Consider the following 11,699-nt stretch of genomic DNA (forward strand, 5'->3'; position numbering starts at 1 on the left):
CTTTGCGACACTGGCTAAGTACCTGCACTGAGAAACGTTGCCTCAGATGCTTCCCACCAAGTCTTAGATTCATCCCTTCCTTATTCCAACCTCTGCATGCCCCTCTACCAGAACCCTGCCATAACTTGACTCCAACACTTCTCAGCTTCACCCTCCAAATGCCAACCCGGCACACAACATAGGCAAGCCCCTCCTCCCGTCCTGCCCTGCCATTCCTGATACCATTAGTACCTCCACACGGCAAATCCCCCACCACAGGTAGGCCCTAATCCTCCCTCTGTTCTTTGCTACCCAACTCTCCCCTCATCAGGCCCCACTCCTTCCCCTCCCTGCTCCCTCCCACCACACAAACCTTCTTGAGTGGGGTCCCACTTACCATTCACAACTCCTCCCTTTCCTAGCCCTTATTCCCTGCTCCACTGCCTCAGGGACCCTTCAACTCCTCTGTGCCTTCCCCACTGAACCCCCAGCTGTCCCTTATCTACTCTGACTGCCCCAAGCTACCCTATCTCAATGGGCCTTTCCTCTTTCTCTGTCACCACCAGACCCTCTCTCCCCCTGGGCTGAGAAGCAGACACATAAACCCCTGCAGCCGTGCTGAGCCCCAGTCCCAGGCGGGGCAGCCCTATTCCCACCAGCTACTCACAGACACCAGGCTTGCACCAGCCTTGAGAAGATATCACCTTCCCTCTAAGCAACATCTTTACCCCCAGAACCCGACCCAATTTTGATTCCGGAACCTCCCTACTCCAGCCCCTGCTCTCCCCCCATCCCTGAATCATCCCCTCACAGCTCCACCCAGTCAGTCCCCCCTCACAGTTAGATGCCCCCACCCAATTCCTCTCCATTCTCTTCCTCCCAACCCAGCTCTCAGCAGGCCACATACCCTCCCTCTCACCTAACAAATCACTTCAAGGGGCACCCATTTGCCATTCACAACCCCTCCCTCTTATGCAAGGGCACATTAAGGAAGAGAGCAGGTGCCCGCCCTTGTCCTCTGACTGGAGCTGGGTGGCACAATGGCAGAGTCCCTTCCCTGCTGGCATGCCAGGAGGTGGCTGAACCAAATTCGGGTGAGTGGCATTGCATCCCAGTGTGGCAGGTTGCAACACCGCACAGATTTGGCCCAGCTGCCTCCATCACAATGCACAAGGTCAGAATACCACACAAATCTGGGGCAGCTGCACAGGTAACCTGGGCCCCCTCCTTAGCAAAATTCTGGTTGTTTCCATGCTTCCCTGCTCCACCCTCAGATGCCCCGCACCTCCTCTGTGCTCTATTTCACCAATGCCCCCCTGCCCTTTATCTGTCCTGCTCCCCCAGGGCTCCTCTCCCTCTCACGGGCCTTGCTCCCCACTCCGGCATCACCAGACCTGCTCCCCGTCTCCACCCGGGCTGAGGAGCGGAAGCAGAGCCCTCTGCAGCGGCGCTGAGCCCGGCAGCCTCCCCCGCCCCCAGGCTTCACACGGACACTGGCCATGCACCTGCCTTGAGACAAATCACCTCAGCTGCTTCCTGCCCAGCACCAGCCCCTCGCCCCCAGGCTCCAACAGCCACCTAGCCGCTCCCCCCCAGGCTCCAACGGCCACCTAGCTCCAGCCTCTTTCCCAGCTAGTGCCCTGATCCCCACCCCCTCCTCGCTCTAGCCATGCCCCCTACCCCCAGTCCCACCCACACGGGACTTGAGCCCTGGGCCCATCTCTGTCTGTCTGGGCCCATCTCTGTCTGGTTGTATCCATTGGGACCCATCCCCCAGAGGCCACTGTGTGGGAGAAGAAAGTGACCACACTGACCACCTAGGCTGGTAAGTCCGACTCACAGGGGTTGGCTTCCAAGTCCTGCCTTCAGTCTTTGCACTGGGTTTGTGCGCTGAAGACCTTCTCCTGAGCTGAAGGCCAAGGTAGCAGTAGGTGCTGCAGAGCAGGGTCTGACTGGGAGAACTCACTGAACAGCTAAGTCTGGCTCCTACTGGTTTAAATTGGATTAATGGTTGGTTACACACACACACACACACACACACACACACACACACACCCCTTTCCATGCCCCTCTCTTTTCTCTCCACCACGCCACCGAGTCCCTCATTTTTCCATCCCTCTTTTCTCCCAGTTTGAATTCATTGTCCCTATATTGAGTCTCCAACACATCAATGGAGTTCCCCTGAATTCTTTGTATCCTTTTTCTCTCTATACTTCCTGTCCACGTCTGCTTTCTGCCAATGGTACCCCCTTGCAGCTGTTAGCACAATTCCGCCTCAGTTTCCCCTTTGTTCAGCCAATCACCATTTAGTCCCATGTTTTGCAGTTCTACACTATGACTCCAGCCCTTGAGCTGGATTGTTAATAGTCTCTCCCTACATAGTAAAGAGTCTGGTCAGTCAGGAGACTGGTAACACTCTGGCAGGTTCAACAGCCTCCAGCTTCCTGAGATTGAATCCCCTTCTTTTTTCAGGTTTTACTAACCCCTTTGCTGGGGATGGTAGGGCCAGCCACATGGATGGCTTCCCACTAGTCTGTTGCTGAAGGCTCCTGCTCTCAGAGGTACCTCAGCCTTTCCAACAACCACCCCTCCCAGTTGATCTGCATACTTTTTATCTCCCAAATCGTTGCAGGGTCACCAGTCACCCACAACTGAAAAGGCAGCTCAGCTCCTTGTTAATCCTTTAGTGGCTGGGACAGCATAGGGACTCTGCAGCCCATGACGCTTCCACACCAGGCCTTTCTGCTCTTCTCTCCCATTTCCATCACAGTGCCTTCTGCCCTGCCCCTAGCAACAAGCTCTGGGTCAGAACCTGCCCACTCCCTGCCTGCCTTCCACTGTGAGAGTTCAGGTGAATTGAATGAAGGAGGTTGGTGCTGAATCTCCCTTATATCACCTTAGGACCTGCATGTTTGGTGCCACAAGGGAGCCTTTGTGTGGCTCCCAACAGGCACAGATATCTAATTCTGGGACCCTGCTGTGCTGTTGTGCCTCATCCTATGTGTGGGAATGTACAGCAGCAACACCACTGAAAAGCTACAGTTACAGATAAGTAACCTGTCCCTTGCCACTTGTGAAAGGAGATGGGGAGGAATAAAGGTCTAATAAGTTAAAACTGAGAACAAATTGATTTATCTGGGCATAAGCTTTCGTGGGTAAAAAACCCACTTCTTCAGATGCATGGAGTGAAAATTACAGATGCAGACATAAATATACTGACACATGAAGAGAAGGGAGTTACCTCACAAGTGGAGAACCAGTGCTGACAGCGCCAATCAATCAGGGTGGATGTAGTCCACTCTCAATAATTGATGAGGAGGTGTCAATTCCAGGAGAGGAAAAAGTTGCTTTTGTAGTGAGCCAGCCACTCCCAGTCCCTATTCAAGCCCAAATTAATGGTGTTAAATTTGCAAATGAATTTTAGTGCTGCAGTTTCTCTTTGAAGTCTGTTTCTGAAGTTCTGTTGTTCAAGTATGGCTACTTTTAAATCTGTTATAGAATGTCCAGGAAGACTGAAGTGTTCTCCTATTACTGACTTTTGTATGTTATCATTCCTGATGTCTGATTTGTGTCCATTTATTCTTTTACACAGAGACTGTCCAGTTTGGGCAATGTACATGGCAGAGGGGCATTGCTGGCACATGACGGCATCTATCACATTGGTAGATGTGCAGGTGAATGAGTCCCTTATGGTGTGGTTGGGTCCTCTGATGGTGTCGCTAGAATACATATGGGGACAGCGTAGGCAACGAGGTTTGTTACAGGGGTTGGTTCCTGGGTGAGTGTTCCTATGGTGTGGTGTGTAGTTGCTGGTGAATATTTGCTTCAGGCTGCGTGGCTGTCTGTAAGCGAGGACTGGCCTGACTCCCAAGGTCTGTGAGAGTGAGGGATTGTTTTCCAGGATAAGTTGTAGATCGTTGATGATGTGCTGGAGAGGTTTTAGCTGGAGGCTGTATGTGATGGCCAGTGGTGTTCTGTTATTTTCTTTGTTGGGCCTGTCCTGTAGTAGGTGACTTCTGGGTACTCTTCTGGCTCTGTCAAGCTGTTTCCTCACTTCCCCAGGTGGTGGGTATTGTAGTTTTAAGAGTGCTTGATAAAGATCTTGTAGGTGTTTGTCTCTGTCTGAGGGATTGGAGCAAATTCGGTTGTATCTTAGGGCTTGGCTGTAGATAATGGATCGTGCGATGTGTCCTGGATGGAAGCTGGAGGCATGTAGGTAAGTACAGTGGTCAGTAGATTTCCGGTATAGGGTGGTGTTTTTGTGACCATCACTTATTTGCACTGTAGTGTCCAGGAAGTGGATCTCTTGTGTGGACTGGTCCAGGCTGAGGTTGATGGTGGGGTGGAAATTGTTGAAATCCAGGTGGCCTCCTTCCTGTGGGTCCATATGATGGAGATGTCATCAATGTAGCTCAAGTAGAGGAGGGGCGCTAGGGGACGAGAGCTGAGGAAGGGTTGTTCTAAGTCAGTCATAAGAATGTTGGCATAATGTGGGGCCGTGTGGGTACCCATAGCAGTGCTGCTGATTTGAAGGTATAAGTTGTCCCCAAATCTGAAATGGTTGTGGGTGAGGACAAAGTCACAAAGCTCAGACACCAGGTGTGCCATGGCCTCATCAGGGATACTGTTCTTGACAGCTTGTAGTCCATCCTCATGTGGAATATTGGTGTAAAGAGCTTCCAAACTGGGAGGAGAGGTAGATATGCTGAAGGGTAGGGATAGGATACAGAGGGGCCTAGACAAATTAGAGGATTGGGCCAAAAGAAATCTGATGAGGTTCAACAAGGACATGTGCAGAGTCCTGCACTTAGGACGGAAGAATCCCATGCACTGCTACAGACTAGGGACCAAATGGCTAGGCAGCAGTTCTGCAGAAAAGGACCTAGGGGTTACAGTGGATGAGAAGCTGGATATGAGTCAACAGCGTGCCCTTGTTGCCAAGAAGGCTAACAGCATTTTGGGATGTATAAGTAGGGGCATTGCCAGCAGATTGAGGGACGTGATCATTCCCCTCTATTCAACATTGGTGAGGTCTCATCTGGAGTACTGTGTCCAGTTTTGGGCCCCACGCTACAAGAAGGATGTGGAAAAATTGGAAAGCATCCAGCGGAGGGCAAAAAAATGATCAGGGGACTGGAACACATGACTTCTGAGGAGAGGCTGAGGGAACTGGGATTGTTTAGTCTGCGGAAGAGAACAATGAGGGGGGATTTGATAGCTGCTTTCAACTACCTGAAAGGGGATTCCAAAGAATCATAGAATCATAGAATCATAGAATATCAGGGTTGGAAGGGACCCCAGAAGGTCATCTAGTCCAACCCCCTGCTCAAAGCAGGACCAAGTCCCCGTTAAATCATCCCAGCCAGGGCTTTGTCAAGCCTGACCTTAAAAACCTGTAAGGAAGGAGATTCTACCACCTCCCTAGGTAACGCATTCCAGTGTTTCACCACCCTCTTAGTGAAAAAGTTTTTCCTAATATCCAATCTAAACCTCCCCCAAGAGGATGGATCGAGACTGGTCGCAGTGGTAGCAGATGACAGAACGAGGAGTAATGGTCTCAAGTTGCAGTGGGGGAGGTTTAGGTTGGATATTAGGAAAAACTTTTTCACCAAGAGGGTGGTGAAACACTGGAATGTGTTACCTAGGGAGGTGGTGGAATCTCCTTCCTTAGAAGTTTTTAAGGTCAGGCTTGACAAAGCCCTGGCTGGGATGATTTAGTTGTGGATTGGTCCTGCTTTGAGCAGGGGATTGGACTAGATACCTCCTGAGGTCCCTTCCAACCCTGATATTCTATGATTCTATGATTCTACATCCCCATGGTGGTCAGGATGGTGTTTTCAGGAAGATCATCAATGCATTGTAGTTTCCTCAGGAAGTTGGTGGTGTCTCGAAGATAGTTAGGAGTGCTGGTAGCGTAGGGTCTGAGGAGAGAGTCCAGATAGCCAGATAATCCTGCTGTAAGAGTGCCAGCATCCAGGGTTTCCAGGTTTATGGATCTTGGGTAGCAGATAGAATACCCCTGGTCGGGGCTCTGGGGGTGAGTCAGTGTAGATTTGTTCCTGTGCTATAGCAGGGAGTTTCTTGAGCAGATGGTGTAGTTTCTTTTGGTACTCCTCAGTAGGATCCAAGGACAGTGGCCTGTAGAATGTGGTGCTGGAGAGTTGCCTGGCAGCCTCCTGTTCATAATCCAACCTGTTCATTTTGACTACAGCACCTCCTTTGTCTGCCCTTTGATTATAATCTCAGAGTTGTTTCTGAGGCTGTGGATGGTGTTGCGTTCTGTACAGCTGAGGTTATGGGGCAAGTGATGCAGTTTGTTCACAGTTTCAGCCTGTGCACATCTGCAGAAGCACTCTATGTAGAAATCCAGACTGTCATTTCGACTGTCAGGAGGAGTCCACGCAGAATTCTTCTTCTTGTAGTGTTGGTAGGAGGTTTCCTGTGGGTCAGTGCACTGTTCAGTGGTGTGTTGAAAATATTCCTTGAGTTGGAGACGATGAAAGTAGGCTTCCAGATCACCGCAGAACTGTATCATGTTTGTGGGGGTGGTGGGGCAGAAAGAGAGTCCCCGAAATAGGACAGACTCTTCTGCCGGGCTAAGTGTGTCGTTGGATAGATTAACAATATTGTTGGGTGAGTTAAGGGTACCACTGTTGTAGCTCCCTGTGGCACGTAGGAGTTTAGATAATTTACTGTCCTTTTTCCTCTGTGGAGAAGTGAAGTGTGTGTTGTAAATGGCTTGTCTCGTTTTTGTAAAGTCCAGCCATGTGGAAGTTTGTGTGGAATTTTGGTTTTGTATGAGAGTCTCCAGTTTTGAGAGCTCATTCTTGATCTTCTCCTGTCTTCCGTACAAGATGCTGATCAGGTTGTTCCTCAGTTTCTTTGAAAGTGTGTGGCACAGTCTTCCACCATAGTCAGTGTAGTATGTTGATTGCAATGGATTTTTTACCTTTTGTCCCTTTGGTATGATGTCCATCTGTTTGCACTTGGAGAGGAAGATTATGTCTGTCTGTATCTGTGCTAGTTTTTTGATGAGGTTGATGGATTTCCACTCCATATGGCTAAATTCAGTGCCTTGCATGGTGTCAAGTATCAGGGGGTTGCCGGGTTAGTCTGTACCTACAAAAACAACAAGGAGTCCGGTGGCACCTTAAAGACTAACAGATTTAGGGACTCATTCACCTGCACATCTGCTAATGTGATCTATGCCGTCGTGTGCCAGCAATGCCCCTCTGCCATGTACATTGCCCAAACTGGACAGTCTCTACGTAAAAGAATAAATGGACACAAATCAGACATCAGGAATGATAACATACAAAAGCCAGTTAGTAGGAGAACACTTCAGTCTTCCTGGACATTCTATAACAGATTTAAAAGTAGCCATACTTGAACAACAGAACTTCAGAAACAGACTTCAAAGAGAAACTGCAGCACTAAAATTCATTTGCAAATTTAACACCATTAATTTGGGCTTGAATAGGGACTGGGAGTGGCTGGCTCACTACAAAAGCAACTTTTCCTCTCCTAGAATTGACACCTCCTCACAATTACATCCACCCTGATCGATTGGCGCTGTCAGCACTGGTTCTCCACTTGTGAGGTAACTCCCTTCTCTTCATGTGTCAGTATATTTATGTCTGCATCTGTAATTTTCACCCCATGCATCTGAAGTAGTGGGTTTTTTACCAACGAAAGATTATGCCCAAATAAATCTGTTAGTCTTTAAGGTGTCACTGGACTCCTTGTAGTTTTTGTAGATATAGACTAATGCGGCTACTCCCTAATACTGAACAAATTATTTTTCATCCATCCATGCTGATAATTACATTGAGTATACCAGCTGCCTGAAAAGGCCTAAGACACAAGCCAGATCAAGATTTCTCAGATGCTTACGATTTTTTACTTTTATGTGTATCTTCCTCAAAGAAAAGCTTACTAAAAACACATAGGATATCAGCATAGTCCTTTATATTGTTTTCTTTGCTGTATGGTTTTTGCCTTGTAAATAGCATAAATAAATGCTTTAACACATAACTTTGAACACTGACTGCTTTTAAGAGTTTAGCCACTTGTGACCTTTTGCTTCTTTCATCCCCTTAACTCACATTAAAGGGCAATCATACTCTCAAACCCTCTATTCAGTGCTTGAGGGGCAGCAGTAGACAAAGTATCTCACTGCACCTATATCCCTGGTTGCACAGATGTACAGTAAGTGATATTTCTTCTCTGAGCATTTGTCAACATGAATTCTGCTGTTGGTATGTGTGTCCTACACATGTGAGGCTGGAAACATTTAGCTAGCAGTGTCTGTTAGGGCTGTGAGTGTGCCCTGCATGCCCCCACCTGTCAGGCACAAAGGTCGGACCAGCTCCAATTGCCACTCAGTTCCTTCTTATCACCCATGGCAGCGAGATGGATCTACAGAGTCCACAACGCTGCTTCACAGTATCTGAGATAGTGTTAGGAGAGTTTTTCTACTCTGTTAGTGTTTCTCTTGTTTTTTTAGTAGTTGTTATAAATTTTATTCATGCTCAGTGCCAAAAACAAAACAACAATACTATTTTTTCCTCTGACTCTCCTCAGGGTACTGCCTCAGTCTCCAGAGTCTCATGGCAGAGACTCAGTTTCTAGGCTTTAAAATCTGTCCCACTTGCAAATCACCTATACCTGTGAGCAACAGACATGCTAAATATCTTTTTTTAGGAGAGTCACATATTCTGGACAAACGTCCAATTTGCCATTTCTTCTATTAGTGTTCACAGAGAGCTTATGACACCTGCTTAGCAATGTTTCTAATGAATAAGTCAATGAGGAGTGTTTCTGACTCTGAGTCCCTCTATGGAAACAATCTACTGTTCTGATACATGTTTCTATCAGAGCTCCAGCTGCCACAGATTCTGCTCCAGGAGCTGGCAGGTCTTCTGGCTCTAAGAGACCTCATGCTTCTCAAACATGCCAATCCTTCCCTTCTATAATTCTTGGCTAAGTCAGTGGCCATTCTTCTGAGATGACGACATTGATAGTGTCAAACTTGGTACCAAATACATTGGTACCCTTTCCTACTCCAGTGCAAACTGCTTTTACAACTTCTGTGGACATAATCATTGCTCTGGAACTGGAGTCTACTCTCTTATATATTTCTCCCATTTTTATTGGTTCTGAGTCCATTCCAGTATTGGAACCAAGGGTACTGATTTTTAAAATCTCCCTAGAACCATGATCTTTGGCGCCAATATATGTTTATCAGAGACTGGAGTCTGCACTTCCTTGTTCTGTTGTAACACCACAGAAGTGTGCACCACCCATGGAGTTCTACTCATCTTCATCATCTCACAACAGTGAAAGCCCTTCTCCTAGTGTGACAAAGCTCTGTCCTTACCTCTGTGGGTCCCACATTTCCTGGCAGATTTCGCTAGCCTCAGAGACTCCCTGTGACCCTGCATGTAACCCTTCTCTCTCTAGAGACAAGGGTCACAGTCTACTGAGCCATTTTCATCATAAGCCAGCGAGGGAGGTGAGGAGAAGTTATCCTTCCTTGCACAGTCTCTGTTGTCTCCCAGCCTCAGTGATTAATCAGGGGGCAAAGGTGGGGGGGGAAGCCCGGGCCCATCCTCTACTCCGGGCTCCAGCCCAGGGACCCTAATAGTATCAGTTATGGTAGCTGACCTTTTAGAAACATGACATGTACAATTCCCTGGGCTACTTCCCCCACAGCAGCTCTCAATTCCTCAAGCTCCACTTCACCCTTACCTCAGGGCCTCCTTCCTTTTGCCTGATATGGTGTGTACTGCTCAGCCTCTCCAACAGCGCAATTTCCTCCCACAGCTCCTGACATGCACCCCCACCTGACTAACTGGGAGGCTTTTAACTAGTTTCAGCCAGCCCCTGATTGGCTTCAGGTGTCCCAATCAACCTAGCCTTCTCCCTGCCTTCTGGAAAGTTCTTAGTTGGCCCTAGGTGTCTTAATTGACCTGGAGCAGCTGCCATTTCACTTATCCTGGTAACAGGGATTTGTTTAGCCTGGAGCTAATATATCTATCTCCCACTACTTTTCTATAGCCTTCTGGCCTTGCCCCGTCACACTAGATTTTTCTCCTCATTCTCCCAGTATGGTTTCTGAAAGGGATAAAAGGAGTCCACCTTGCCATAGATACCAAAAATCTGCAGCATTTTGATTTCCACCTTTGTGGGATCATATGCCCTTCCCATATGGGATGTTATCTTGGCCTTACAGATCAGTGTGGAACCCTCAGCATTTTCTGGCTCACTATTTATCTAGATCCAAATCGAAGAATTATCTAGGGGATTGTCAAAGAGGTGGAGCAGGAACCTCATTCTGAGTAGGAGGATCTTGTGGAAGAATATGAAGATCAACCCATACCCTTGACTATATCATCTTTATCACCACATAAAGTAGTAACTACATCTGTTCCTTTCACAGCTGATGATTTTAAGGCCTTACGGGTCACAGAGATCTTGCATACCCCTTGAGGTTGTTACTGTGCCTCTGTGGGTGACAGCTAAGAAGACCAGATTTAGAACAAACTGCTGAGAAACAGGGCAGACTTACACAAACTGGTGGTTATTCTATCATTACATATACCAAGCCAGTAACAAAAGTAAATTTCTCTCTCACCACATTAGTTAACAAGAAGTCAAAAATGCTGTCTCCTTGGGCATTCCAGCCCTTATTTCACCATGCAGACACTAGACTTTATGATGAGTGGTTACTGAACATGAATTTCATCAAACAAAGAGTTCTTCTGATTTCAAGAGATCAGCCACATAGCCAGGTCTACATATAACTCATATCTTACCCAGTAATCACACTGCTGCCAGTCCTTTAGTAACTAAAATCTAAAGGTTTATTAATAAAAGAAAAGAAGAGAGTTAAAATGTTTAATAGATCAATCATATACATACAATAATGGCAATGTTCTTATATCAGGTTTGTAGCAGAGTTGTTATAGACTGCTGGCTTGTAAAGTCTCTGGTAACTTTCAAAAGATTGGAAGGTCCTCAGTCCATAGTCCAATATGCTCTTTTAAGTTGTAAATCCACAGTCCAGAGAATCAGAGCAGAAAAGAGGGAACGTGGAGATATTCCAGAGTTTTTTATATCCTCTGCCATGTGTTTGGAATTTTACTGTCCCAAACAAAGCTCACAGCCCATGTCTGTGGAAAGTTACTTAAACAAGCCATTGGCCTTGTCATAAATATAAAGGGAAGGGTAACCACCTTTCTGTATACAGTGCTATAAAATCCCTCCTGGCCAGAGGCAAAATCCTTTCACCTGTAAAGGGTTAAGAAGCTAAGGTAACCTGGCTGGCACCTGACCCAAAATGACCAATGAGGAGACAAGATACTTTCAAATCTGGAGGGGGGGGAAAAAGGCTTTTGTCTGTGTGTGATACCTTTGCCGGGAACAGATCAAGGATGCAAGCCCTTCAACTCCTGTAAAGTTAGTAAGTAATCTAGTTAGAAAATGCGTTAGATTTTCTTTTGTTTTTTGGCTTGTGAAATTCACTGTGCTGGAGGGAATGTGTATTCCTGTTTTTGAGTCTTTTTGTAACTTAAGGTTTTGCCTAGAGGGATTCTTTATGTTTTGGATTTGATTACCCTGTAAAGTATTTACCATCCTGATTTTACAGAGGTGATTTTTTCCCTTTTCTTTAAATAAAATTCTTCTTTTAAGAACCTGATTGATTTTCCATTGTTCTT

The sequence above is a fragment of the Chelonia mydas genome, chromosome 1 (genome assembly GCF_015237465.2).
Source record: "Chelonia mydas isolate rCheMyd1 chromosome 1, rCheMyd1.pri.v2, whole genome shotgun sequence".
Lineage (NCBI taxonomy): Eukaryota > Metazoa > Chordata > Testudines > Cheloniidae > Chelonia > Chelonia mydas.